The sequence below is a fragment of the Diceros bicornis genome, unplaced genomic scaffold (genome assembly GCF_020826845.1).
Source record: "Diceros bicornis minor isolate mBicDic1 unplaced genomic scaffold, mDicBic1.mat.cur scaffold_184_ctg1_multi, whole genome shotgun sequence".
Classification (NCBI taxonomy): domain Eukaryota; kingdom Metazoa; phylum Chordata; class Mammalia; order Perissodactyla; family Rhinocerotidae; genus Diceros; species Diceros bicornis.
This window is the reverse complement of record NW_026691079.1, coordinates 419,558-433,540: the sequence shown is the minus strand read 5'-3', so window position 1 is coordinate 433,540 and position 13,983 is coordinate 419,558. Positions and strand designations below refer to the sequence as shown.

At 50.2% G+C, this 13,983-nt stretch overlaps 1 long non-coding RNA gene across 1 annotated transcript; it reads left to right on the top strand.

Annotated features, from left to right (window-relative positions):
• The first annotated feature begins 1,523 nt into the window (after positions 1-1,523).
• LOC131402616 (uncharacterized) lies at positions 1,524-3,997 on the top strand. Its single transcript, XR_009218818.1, has 3 exons — positions 1,524-1,779; positions 2,265-2,334; positions 3,955-3,997. It is a non-coding gene; the product is annotated as an uncharacterized LOC131402616 (long non-coding RNA).
• The last annotated feature ends 9,986 nt before the right edge of the window (positions 3,998-13,983 follow it).

Here is a 13,983-nt window from a genome sequence, read left to right as displayed (position 1 = left end):
GCTAGATCCAGCTCCAGCTCTAGTTCCACCACCTGTGCTAGAGCTGGAGCCAGTGTCACCTCCATCAGTCCCTCCAGGGCCAGAGCCACCACCAACCTCAGCTCCAGCCCCAGTGCCAGCTCCTGAGCTGGAGCCAGCTGGACCATTGGCTCCAGGGAGAATCCTCCCTCCACCTGGAGAGATAACAGCAGAGCCAGATCCAGTCCCAGAGCCTGCCTGCCCCTGGGACGTGACCACCAAGAACCTGCTGAGGGAGGAGAAGCCTGACTTCTTGGAGTTCCCTCCCCGGCTAGTGGCAGAGCAGTTGACACTGATGGATGTGGTGAGCAGCGGGGCTCTCAGGGCAGCTGGGGCAGGCCTTCCCTGTGCCATCAGCTGCCCCAGACCTGCCATTTCCTGATCCAGAATCCCATGATCTCGGTCCAAACTCTTGCTTCCCCACGTACCCTCATGTGACCTGAGCAGCCTTCTTAACTCCCAAGCCTTTGCTGTCCTCATGTGGACAGTAGGGATGGACTTTGAGAGCAGCTGCCATGCAGAGTGGCTGTGCAGGTGGATGAGGTGGAGCAGAGAGGAAGTTGGGCAGAGTCGGCGCTTTGGTGGGGGAGGGGAGCACACTGAAGTGCTGTCTCGTCCTTGGGTAGTTGACTCATTTGCCCAGGAGGCCTCAACAGCCTCAGCACTAATTAGGCACCTCGTGTACATGACTACAAGGCAGACAAACAAAGCCCATGGTTGTTGCTGCCTTGGGGGAATGTGCATCTGAAAGAGGAGTCAGACCCCAGGATGGTCAGAATAGGTGGAAGATGCCCCTAGAGATGGTCAAGCAGGAGCCGAGTTCTGGTGCTTGGAGGAAGTGAGACTGGGCGGAGAGCAAATGCCACTTCCCTGCGCCACAGTATCGGTTCCTGGGTCATCCTGTGCTGGGTGCCCTCAGGGGACACAGGCAACACCCAGGGACTCCCACAAGCCTCAGGCCGCATTCTCAGCTTCCTGAGCTCCAGCTCTCACCACTGACCCAGCCTGGGACTGGGGGCTGCGGAAGCTGAGCTAGGCTGCGGCAGGGCTGGGTGACACTCCCTGTCCTCCCCAGGAGCTCTTCAAGACAGTGAGGCCCCACGACTTCCAGGACTCCATAGGTCCCAGTGTGACAACAGGGACAATGAGCACCTGACACCGACCATCCATGCCACCATGACCCACTGTAACAGAGTGGTTGAATGTATCATCACCACCTGCATTGGGGACCCGAGCATGACTGCCCAGGACAGGGCCAGGGTGGTGGAGCTCTGGATCCAGGTGGCCGAGGTAAGATGTGGGAGGCCCTGGGAGCCCCTCTCTGGAGTCAGGGGAACTGCCCCTTCTCCTTTCTCAGCTCTCATGTTTGAAGTCCGTGGTCAGAGCCTTTGCACAATCCTTAGGCCCCTCCTGCCAGGCCTCGATGACCTGACTCCTGGTCCCAGTGGTGGGAAGCTCACACCTGCCTGGGCTCCTTTCTTGGCTTGAGCTAAAATCCTCCTCCCTGGAAGTATTCCTCATGAGGGTCCAGCTGTGCCTTTTCCGGGTTCCCTGAGCCGCTGTCTCATCCAGGACAGGAGACGTCAATGAGGCGACAGAAGCCAGAGGAAGCAGGGCTCCAGCTCCCCCTCACAGCTCATTCTCTTCCCTTCCCCAGGAATGCCACGGCCTGAGGAACCTTTCCTCTCTCCATGCGATCTTCTGGGCTCTGGAGGGCCCCTCCATTCAACGTTTAAAAGAGACGTGGAGACAGGTGTCCAGGTGGGTAGGCCTCTCTCCATGCGAGCACCACCTCGGTGGACCAGACACCCCCCACAGGGCTGGCATTGCCCTACAGTCAGTTGGGACCTCCTGGGAGACAGCAAACCCTGGGGATAGGGTCTGACCTGGTTGGCAGGCTGGAAGTCTTTCTGAAAACTTAGGCCAGTGGTTCTGCTTCAGGAATCAGTTTCCCTAAGTGACAGACCATGGCTTGAACCAAATTGAAGATTTTCAAGTGTTTGCAGCAACAGAACTCTCTGTCCACATGAAATTAAGACTGTTTAAAACACATCTGCTGAGAAAATAAGAGAATGGAGGCCCCAGGTGACAATAGGAGAGCCCCCTCCCCAGTCCCAGACACCTCAGGGCTCAGAGGACACAGTGAAAATGCTCATCCAGGCTGTCTGGATCTTCTGGGTTTTCAAACAAAAGGGATTTACCCTCAAACCACTCCACAGTGTTTCTTTCCTTTTTTCCCTCCTCAGGAAGAACTGTCAAATACTGAAGAAGATCATCCAAACATGCCACCGGGAGAGCAGGAAGCTTCTCAAGGAGGTGAGTGGAGGCTGGAGATCTGGAAGGACGGGAGGTGAGGTGGGGAGGGACCAGGCAGGATGTGCTTTGGTAAGTTTTTCTCTTAAGATTCCCCGAGAAATAACGGTGTGTCTTGTCCAGCTTGACAGGAAGTGGGGGGTGTGAGCTGCAGGGGCAGGTGGGGACTGTTTGGGGCAGGAGGCCTTGGTCACGGGATACAGTGGTGTCGCCTGGACTGTTCCAAGAGGTGAGGAGCTGGCAGAATGAGCAGGTGTCTGGCTTCCATGTGGACCCATCAGCTGGCCCTCATCATCCTCCAGGCTGGCGGGTGGATGGAGTGGGTGGGGGTTCCTTTCTTCCTAAAGCAGCCCAGTCTGTCCTCAGGAAGCCAGGCCCCTGCTGCTCCTTCTGTCCTCACTGCACCTCGCAGGGGAGGGCACTCTGCCTGTCCCAGGGATGGGCACTGTGAGGTCACACAGGCCTTGTGGACACAGGGGCTGCCCAGCCTTGGGCCAAATGGTGGATCTGGGACAGAACTGTGTGCTCTCTGGGACTGTGCAGTCTAGCCCGATAGTGGTCACTGCTGACAAAACAGTGAGTCTCCCCCGGTGCCTTGTCGACAAGGATACGCCCCAGATGGCAATGAGAATTATCGGGGAACCTACAGATTCTTAATGGACCTTCCTGACAGATTCTTAATGGCCTCCATCGAGGCCCTGGCAGGAGGGGCGTAAGGATTGTGCAAAGGCTCAGACCACGGACTTCAAACATGAGAGCTGAGAAAGGAGAAGGGACATTAGAAGTTTCCAAGTGAAAAAGGATGCAAATGTCACCATTACACAGTGCCGTGGTCAGCCCCTACACTGTCACTCAGATGTAGCACAAGGGGGTCCCCTTCCTGAGTGAATGAAGGAGGAGTTCTGTGCAGGGACCATCCTGAGGGGATCCTAGGGAGCTGAGGCCTTTGGCATGGCCTCAGGTCCAGCCTGGTGTCAGGGAATCCCAGGGGGCTGGAAAACACAGAAGCCACTTGCATGGGACCCAGAGACACCTTGTGCCTCTCCATCCATGGCTCATGTTGACTGAGGGCCTCAACACACCCCGAGAGTCCAGAGGACAGGACATTGGTCCGAGGTGTGTCTGGAGGAGGAGTGAAGGCCAGGGGCCAGGGCCTCTGGCTGGGAGGGGGAGAGGTCTCCTCTGTGGTCCCCTGAGCAAGTCACTGCCCCTCTGTGGGCCTCGGTCTCCTCATCTGGGAAATGGAGGGAGATGATCTGTGGTGCAGGCCTCACAGGGGTGATGAGGTACAAGGGGGAGAGGAATGTGCAGGAGCTTTGTGCTCCTCCTCCTCGAGGGGGGAGGGGACAGCACTGGTGACAGTCAGATGACACTGAGTCCTCAGGGGACCCTGGGAGGCATGGGGAATCCTCCTCACACTTTCCTGATGAGGAGAGAGGCTTAGGGGCCTGGGCAGGCCTGAGGGCACACAGGAGGGAGTGTTGGAGCTGGGAGCGATCTAAAATCAGGGCACCCTGGAATGGGAGCAGCCATAGACACCAGATGTCCAGGGTCCAAGATCAGGGGCCTGGGAGACATGGGGAAGGGAACATGGCCTCCCTGAGCCTGTCCTTGACCCTGCAGGAAGTGACATCTGTGAGGGCCACCCTGGAGATGGACCCCCAGGGAGCCCAGGAGAGGCAGCAGCAGCAGGTGAGGTGGCCTGAGGGGGAGGGTCCAGGTGTCAGAGGAGGGGTCACTCTCCTCACGGCTGGAGGCCTCCCTAAGAGAGGGGTCCCTCCTCCTCCAGCCCAGCTCCTGGAGCCCAAGAGCCTGAAATGCCTGCCCTGGAAGTGACCAGGAGGAGGCCTGGAAGGGCTGGGCCCAAGATGTGTTAGAGAGGGGAGGGGCAGGGACCACATACTCTAGGATTTGCCAAAAGCCGCCCCTGGGAGGTGACTGGGGAAGTAGGGTGGTCCTGGAGGGGGCAACGGGGGGAGGCCGCTGAGGGTCCTAGGCTGTTCTCTGTGGGAATCTGTGGTGGGCAGGAGGCTGGGGTGAAGGGATTTGGGGGAGGGTCCATGGGGGCACCTGAGAGGTGGGACTCATCTCACCACTCCCACCCTGATTTCACAGGGTGTCGTCCCCTTCCTGGGCATGTTCCTCTATCAACTGAAGCTGCTGGACATTGGGATGGAGGATGATCTGGAAGTGAGTGAGCCTGGAGGTGGGGCCAGGGTGCAGGATCCTGAGGTTTGGGAGGCGAGAGCCCTGCACTGGGACCTGAGCTCTCAGTATCTGGCAATCTTCCTCTCATGAGAGCCCCATGGCCACCCCTGGGAGCTGGGGAGTCAGGCCCATCTTAGCAATGCGTGAATAGACGCTCCGCATAAGCCCCCCGCCAGTCTACCTGGGCTGGTGAAGCTCATAGCTGCCTGCCTGCAGAGCTGCAGGAGGCTGTGTCTGAGATGGATTCAGCCTCCCCCTCGGGCCCTGCCCCTGGGGGAGTGCCATCAGCCCCTGCAAGTGAGGAAGCACTTCTGTGTTCCAGCTGTCCCTTCCTCCCTGAGGCCTCAGTCTCCCCGTCTGTCATCAGAGAGGGTGTGCTACATAAGGTATCTGGCCTCAGCTCCCCTGTCCCTCCTGCTCTGGAGCCCAGAGCCTGGCCCAGTGTCAAGTTCTCTTTGTGGAAGGTCTGCCCTCTGCTGGGCCCTGACATTCCTGCAGCCTGAGAAGGGGTGGGATGGGGCTTGGTTATGGGCTTAGGGGGCTGTTTCTGATGGACATTGGCTGTCTCCCTTCCAGGGAAATCGGGTCAACTTTCAGAAATGGTGTGAAGTGAGCAGCTATGGGGAGGGTGGGGATGTGGAAATCAGAGACCTCCCCTGGCAAGATTTTCTCTGGCCTCATCCCTTGGGTCTTACATTTATTGGGAGAGTCAGATCCACAAAGCTGGGCATCCCATCACGTTGGCGGGTGCGGGAGGGGCTGGCATCAAGGACACCTTCCTGGATGAGGAACTAATTCAAGCCAACTGTGAGGACAGGCAAGTCCTGAATGGAGTGGGAAGGAAGGAGGGGTCCCGAGTGAGCACAGACCCCAGACCAGATCCTCACTCCGCACAAGTCCCTGGCAGCGTTCCCCACCCAAGCCCTGTCTGCATCCTGTCCTTCCTCCCAGAAATTCAAAGTCATCCGGAGGATCCAGCTGCTCCAGCAGGCTGCAAATGCATATGACCTGGAGCCCGATGAGCGATTTGGGGCCTGGTTCCAGGCCATGGAGCCCATCAGTGTCCATGAGAGGTGAGGGGGACAGGAGTTGGGTGAGGGCAGGACAGACTCTCTCTGATGGCCAGCTCCAGAGCCTGTGGCCTGGCTCGCTGATCAGCCACAGAACTCGTAGCGTGGTGACCCATGGGGCACCAGGACTCAGCTGCTGGCAGGCTCTGGGAGGGGCACCTGAGGTGTGGCTCCTGGTAGCTCACAGGTCCACTCTGTCCTGTAGCTACTGGGTCTCCTGCCAGCTGGAGCCCGCACACCAGAAGGCAAGCAAAATGCGGCTCTTCAGGAGAAAGAGGAACCGGACATCAGGGCGAAGTGAGTGTTGGGACCAGGAGCGACTGAATCCAGGGGCTCAGTACAGCTTCGGGCTAAGCATGGGCCTAGATCCCAGCTCCACTGCTGAGCAGGCCTGGGACAGGCCGCTCCCCTCTCCTCTCTGGGATTCAGTTGCATCCTCTGAAATGGGTGATGCTAAATGATGCCTCCTGCGTCAGGGACAAACGGGGTGCTGTTGATGGACTGAGCACTCGGTACAGGGTTTGGATCAGAGTGCAGTGGGGCAGGGAGTTGTGCCATGAATCTCAGGAAGGTTCCCCAAAATAGTCTGTTTCTTCTCTTCAGCCACCATGCCCTTGGTGATGAGCCGTCATACTCTGGAGACCACAAGTGCAGCTCCTCCTGACCAGCAGGGACACTGGCGCCCTCGGGGTGCACCGGGCTAGCTCTTCCCACCCTGAGTGAACGAGGACATCCTAAGACTTTCCCTGGTTTCCCCTAAAGCCCCAGAGGGAGGGCACCACCCCCTCCAACTCCCTGACATCGCCCTGCCAGCCACTGTTAACCCATTGGGTAGGAGTGATATTATTTCTTTAATAGTAAATGGTAGATTTGACTCTTACGTTATATCCTGTTTCTGTCACAACCTGGGTGTTGTGGTGTGGTTCTTTCACTTCTTATGCTCATGTAAATGAGACACAGAATCTCACTTTCCTCCTTGAATTAAGAACTTGTGTATGGTCACAGCTTATTTTATGTGGGAGAAGGGAGGAGGGCCAGCCTCCTCCCTGGCTACTGAATGAAACCCTCAAGTCCCACTTCCTCAGAGGACAGGTGCATTTCAGTGTGGTTCACCTGGGCCAGGAGCAGAGACAGCCCCTCAGATCTCCCTGGATGTAGAGGTTGGAGGGACTTTCCCAGGCAGAGCAATAACCACTGAAATGTGGGTGTCTTTCAAATAGCACTTACCAGGACCATGTCCTTCCCCAGGACAGTGGCTGTCTTTCTACAGCTTTCCAGGAAGAAGGAATGTTTTTTGCTTCTCTTGTTGAGGTTTCTTGGATCAGATATTGGAACTTGCCGTTTTCTAATCAGTGTCTGGATTTGCATCAACACTAAATGAGGAAAAAATGTAAAAAGATAAAAGTTTGCATGTGGAACGGACAAGGACAGAGGAAGACCATGTGCAGATGGACTAAGGGCCGACAGGACATCCCCATCAGGCCACCTCTAGGGCTCCCTGTTCACCCTTCGCCTAGACTGGAATCCTCCTGGGATCCTGGCCCATGCCCGTGGAAGTCCTTTTCCCGCTTGGTTCATGTCTAGAGGGAAAGACTCATGATGCATCTTTTAAACCTACAACAGGACTTTGTTCTATAAACCTCACTGCTCCCTGTGAAATAGGAGTTCCAGCATCCCTGCACTTCACTGTAGGATTCTTTTAGGGTAGAAATTCCCTAGAAGGCCCCCAGCCTCTCTGTCAGGTACATCGTGGCCATTCCTCCCTGGCTGGGCCTGAGGGATCAGGGGTGAGCTCTGGTTTGCCAGGACAATAGACCTTAATCCTGTCCACGGAATGACCCACACCAGCCCTTGCTGCCCTGGGTGACATCTGGGCCCATGAGGTTCTCAGGTCCATGGTCTCAGACAATCACTGGTTTACACACTCAGTCGTGTTGTTACTGACTTGTCCCAAAGGGTCAGCTTGGCCTGAGGGCATAGAGCACGTAGCCCCTGGGACGGCTGTGTTCTTTTCCCCCATCTGTGCTGTAGTTATATGGTTTTGTGTTACAGGGATGTGAAACTTTCCTGTTGGGAGTTTTGAAAGATGAGGCAGGAGAGGGGCAGGTATAGAAGTGGGTCCAGCAGGGGAATGCCACCAATCTTAGACACCACAGACACAACAGACACAACCTTACCAATTAAAATACTGAAATGCTGCCCACGTGGGTGGTTAACAGACACTGCTCAGAGCTCATGCCGAGAACCCACCCGACGACCTGGACCTAAAGGTTTAGCACCCGGCATTTTGAACATAATGCCCTGGAAACACCCTGTAAGACAAGGGCCATTGTCTTGAATTCCTTGGTACTTCTTCCCCCTCCTTTCTGAAGGCTGCAAGTGTCACCCAGGGAGGCCTTTTCAGTTCAGCCAGAAGCAGAGTAGAAATCCTGGTTCCCACAGCCCAGGTCCTTCCTTTCAGGGCACTCCCATCCAGGAAAGAAAGAATTCACACATCAGTGTAGACACACAAACACACACACTCATATTCCACCCAAATCCCAAGATGCATGAACCAACAAGAGATTAAAAGTGACTTCAGAAACAGATCAACCAATTGCAAAAGAAGGGTTTCATTAAGATCCTGACTCAAATAAAATGTAAAACCAGGAAATAACCTTGAGAAAACTGGGAGACTTTGGATACTGACTAGATAGTTGATTATCCGAATGACATTTTTATTTTTGTGTGTGATCATGTTATTTTGTTTGTGTTCTAAAATTCCCTCATCTGTACCAGAAACGGAAATATTTACAGCTGAAATGATGCGCTCTCAGCCATCTCAGCTGGTTAATTCTTGGGGTCTTGGTGTGAGGATAAACAAAGCCAGATGATATACGAGTTGACAATCTTTGAAGCAAGTAACAGAGTCACAGAGATTGATTTTTCTCTACTCTGAGATTTAGAGATTTTTGAAAACCTTCAGAACACAGTTTTGATAAAAATAGTATACTTGCTGTTCACATTACAATGTTACAAATGAAAACATCACAAATATAAAGGAATGTTTCTGCTTCCTGACCTAAGGAAGCTCTCTCTCAGTCTGGCTTCTGTGAATGACCTGATGATGCCACCAATTATTCACTTATCACATGTTTGTTGAGTAATTCCTATGTGCTCTGTGTTGTGTGCAAGGCGAACCCATTTCCACGACTCTGGATCTAGTGTGGGAAGGAAGGCAATGAGCCTCCTGCCAAGGTTCTCTACGGGGAAAATAATGCCCCCAGGGGGTATGCTCATTCTGGAGATTCCAAAATCAAAGCTACACAAGTTTGCCAGGTAACAGATAAGAGATACTTAATTCATGATATAGAAATCACCTATGTCTGAATTACCATGTGACAGTGAAGAGAAAGATTGATGCATTTTATGTTATAATTAGATGCAAATTCATAGTGCTGGCCCCTGGCCGAGTGGTTAGTTTGGCATGTTCTGCTTTGGTGGCCCAGGTTCAGTTACCAGGCACGGACCTACAGTACTCATTAGCAGCCATGCCGTGACGGTGACCCACACACAAAGTAGAGGAAGATTGGCAACAGATGTTAGCTCACAGTGAATCTTTCTCAGCAAAAAAACAAAACAAAACAAAAAAACAAATTAGATGCAAAATCATAATAAACATTTATGGCATCGGGTTTAATATACATTAAAAGACAAATCTCATTCAAGTAGGTATCATCTCTTCATTGAGTGTCAGTTCTAGAAAAAACAAATCTAAGTTCAAAACACTAATTCCTCAGCTACAATTATGCTATCAATTTTAATATAAAAATGAGAAAACTCATAGTAAATAAAATTTGAGGTTTAACATGAAATGTCAAGATCACGATGGACGTTACAAAGAGATGCTGTGAGAGTCAAGCCTGTCTCATGGGGAATTTCTCAACGGCACCACTCTCCTTTTCTTCAGCACCGATGTTGCCTTCCTCACTGTGTTTTCAGGATGCCTTTCTTGGCTCCTTGCTCTCTCTGGCTCCCCGGCAATCTCGTCTGTCCTCGAGGCCACAGTCAGTCTCTCCCATGCTTTTCTTCACTTTCTGTGTCTGTCTCCTGATAGCTCTAGAAGATGCCCGTTGCCTGCAGAGGGGCTGTGAGTGGCCCAGACCCATTCCTGGACTCATCTCTGCCCAATATGGACAGTGGCCCGGGTGGGCTCAGGGCTGGTGTGCCGATCCCTCGGCCCCAGCATGGTCCAGAGATTCACATGGACCAGCCTGTGCGACTGTTTCAAAGGTATTTGCGACTCCAAAGAACTTAAGAGTTCTCCTTCACTGCTGCAGGCCTGCAGTCCCTGCATCTACTGTATCCACAGACTTGCTGGGGCTTCTCCAAGGTCTCCTCCCACTGACTGCATCTGACCTCACCGCCAGGATGGGAAGTTAGTCCAGTAACTGGCCTCTGGAATATGCAGCTACTTAGGATTCAGGGTGCGTAGAACTTTAGTTTTCTGATTGGGTTTATTTTCTTGGTCTTACTGTTTCCACTATGAAGTCTGGGCATATTTTTTGAGCTTTCTCTTTCAGAACAAAATAAAATGTGAAATTTGAACAAAATGGAGGATGAAGACTACCATCCACGGAGAACGTTCTCAGCTCACGTGGATATTCCACCCTCCTTCTCTCCCTGGACACATGTGTCTCAAATCGCACTGTGCATCACAATCATTGGAGGGTTTTTAAAACTCGGAGTGCTGGACCTCAACCCAAGTAGGACTGGGGAAGAAACGGAGAATTTTCATTTCTAAGAGGTGATGTTGATGCTGCCGGTACAGGGACCACACGTGGAGAACAGGCTTCAGTGACACCATGAAGCTGATGTGAGACAAGGCTCACATGAGAAAGCTCAAGGTCATTATCCAGTGTCAAATCCAGACCAACTTCCCTCCGCCATCTTGCTTCAGGACGTTCCTCTCCTCCTCTCTCTCTCATGGTCAAATACACACATGCCGGTGCTCCACAGCCCACTGTTATTCGGACACAGAATTCCAAGGACTCCACAGCTCCTTTATGGCCTCATCTCTAATGAAATTATTCACTATTCCATCCTTAGTCATTCACTTCCACACCCTGATCCTATCTTCACCCAAAATTCTCCTGCTCCCAAATCAGTAACTCAGAAACACCATATTCCCACCACAAATTTCCACATTTCCAGTTTTGACACAAAGAACTCCCCTCTAAGTAACCATTCTTCGAGAAAGTATGTTACTCCAGTAAGCATATCTTCACAACCCTCTTGCTTCTCTTCTCCTACTCCTCTCTATTAATCCTGCATTCCACAGTCCATCATTTTACTCACCCACTGACCATACTTGCAGATTCCTTATTGCCATTATATCTGCCTTGCAAGCCGCCCACTTCAGATGATTCCAAATACTTGCCATGCCATGTTGACACTTGCACTGAAGAGAGAATGCACCAGGAGCCTGTGGATCCCAACAGAGAATCACAGCAACCAATGGACCTATATGCATTTCTCTAATGCTTCCTGAATGCTCTGTCAATTTATTTCCATTTCTCAAGTTCCAAAAATCTCTATTTTCTCCTGACCTACTCTATATTTCACACATAACTTGTTAACCATCAAACAAGAACTGTTTCACTCTCTAGTCATCAGATCTACAAATATTCCTCATAAGGAATTGATTTATCACACCCTTTCTGTTGCTATATCCAAAGAAATTTCTTTCTTGCGGAAACCACTCTGATTTTTATCTCATTCTTCAATTTCAATGACATTATGCCCTCCACATTTGTTGCACTTTCCATCACTTCCCTACTGCAATCATCCCTCAGGTTTCAAATATGCACAAATCTCTACCATCTACAAACCAATCCCTCATCCAGCATTCCTAACAGTCCTCACCCCCCATGCCCCTCCTCTTGTCCTCCTGCCAGGGATCCGCTGTGAAAATTTCACATATATCCAAATGCCTCTGTTTGCACGGTGCACACTCAAGCCCATCCCCATTCTGTGGATGCTTCTCTTGCTAACCTCACAAGCCATGTCTCTTACCAATCCACTGGGGACTTTTCATGATTTGTCTGACATGCTCTGCAGTAGCATGTGACCTTGTGGACTTCAACGTCATTTTAAAAGCCTATTTGTCCTTGGGATCCACCACCCTACACTGTCCTGCTCTTGCCTGTCTGAACTTCCTGAGGCACTTTTTGGCTTCTCTTTATGACCACCCCACAATGACTGATCCTTCCTGGAAGTCAGCCCTGCTCAGACACCTGTTGCCCATCTGCACCCTCCTGGGGCAACACCATACATTTCCCTTGCTTCAAATACCACTAATGAGCCAAATACGTCCAAAGAATCAGCAGAGACCTAACTCTGACCCCCAGACCCATTTATCTACCTGCACACTCACGGCATCAGTGATGACTCAACTCACAATGACCAGGTCCCAAGTTGAGCAAACCACTTCCCCAAAATAATTTGCTTCTCTCTCAGGGTTCCCAAACTCACTTGTTTGTGCTAATAATGCATCTAGCCCTGGGTGTCACTCTGGACACCCTGGCACCCCACACTCAGATATCAATAAACCACCCATTCACCCTCCTGAATCTACCTACAGGTTTTCCACTTTTGAATTATTTCTAATCATCTTTCAGATCTCATACAAAATATCATTTCCACACAGTGAACTCTCCTACTCTAGTAAGCCAATTTATAAAACTCCATTTTTCCTCTTTGTTGATTTTTTTTTCTATTTTAGTTATATGTGCATTATTATCTATTTCTTTCAAGATTTAGTTCTTTCTCACTAAACTGGATACTCCATGAAGACAAGACCAATATGGATTTTCCAAATTTTCCCACAATAGTGTTCACATATGGCTTTGCACACAGAAAGGGCTCACATATATTATGTGTACAATATATATTTTATATTTATATACATATAAAATTGAAACATTAAAAATTCACTTCCTGAAATATTTTAAATCCATCCACTTAACTACTCTTATGCAAAGACACCACCTTTAGAGTGGTACACTGCAGTAAATTAGCAAGAATAGTTTAAGATTCCAAATCCTTTCTCCTCGTAATAAAATCATGAGATTCTAGTCACAGTGATCTGTTTAAAATGCAAAAGTGATCAGTCCATCTTAACTTTTAAATCCCCCGTTTCTGTCTTCAGCACATATTTCTCCTGTTGTCTTATCATAATTATTAATACTACCCTTTTCATTCCCTGATATGTTTCAGTTTGGAGGGAAAACTATTTGTTCATTCTATTTTTAGAGCACTTACTACATGCAAAGCTCTGGTATAAAACCTGTGATCTACAAAACAACTAAACAGACAGACTGCCCCTGTTTGATTTAGTCTTAGTGGGAGGAAAGAGATAATAAATGGCAAAGGATGTATAACATGCCATGTAGAAATCACTGCTGTGATGAACAAATAAGGCAGAGAGTGAAAGTTTGAGCTTGAGCACATTTTCTAATTACTTGTGTGTGTGTGTGTGTGTGAGCGCTCATGTGTGTTGCCTGGATGGGAAGAGTTGCTTCCTCCTGCGGGGTTGGAGGAGCCTCCTATGCCTTGGGAAATGTCCTCCATGTGCACTTAATATGCACTTTGTTATCCATGTGTATTAGTCAGGATTCTCTAGAGAAATAGAACCATAGAATATATATAAGCATATAGAAGTGGAGATTTATTGTAGGAATTGGCTCACAAGGTTATGGAGTTGAGAAGTCCCACAATATGCCATCTGCAAGCTGGAGAACAAGAAAAACCAGTGATATAATTCAGTCAAAGTCTGAAGGCCTGACAGCCAAGACCTTTGATGTCCAAGTGCAGGAAAAGATGGATATCCCAGGTCAGGAAGAGACAGTGGACTCAGCCTTTCTTTGCTTTTTGTTCTATTGAGCCCTCAACAGATTAGACAATGCCCACCCACACTAGTGAGGGTGGGTTTGTTTATGTAGACCATGGAATCAAATGCTAATCTCTTCCAGAAACATCCTCACAGACACACCCAGAAATAATGCTTCACAGTCCAGCTGGGCACCCCTGCAGCCAGTCAAGCTGACACCTAAAATTAACCATCACATCATGGCTTTATCCAACCAAGACCAACAGAGATATCACAATGTGACCTATGTCATTTCAATTTTTCAGAACACATGTTAAACAAAGTAAATACAAACAGATGAAACTGGATTTTATAACATTTTTATTTAACCCAAGAAATCTAAATATTATCATTTCAAAAGCTAGTCCACATCAGTACAAAGAACAAGATACTCAGGTTTTATGCTCCCTCTGTCTTACTGTTGAATTTCAATGAATACTGGCTCCTCAGATAACTTAATATGAT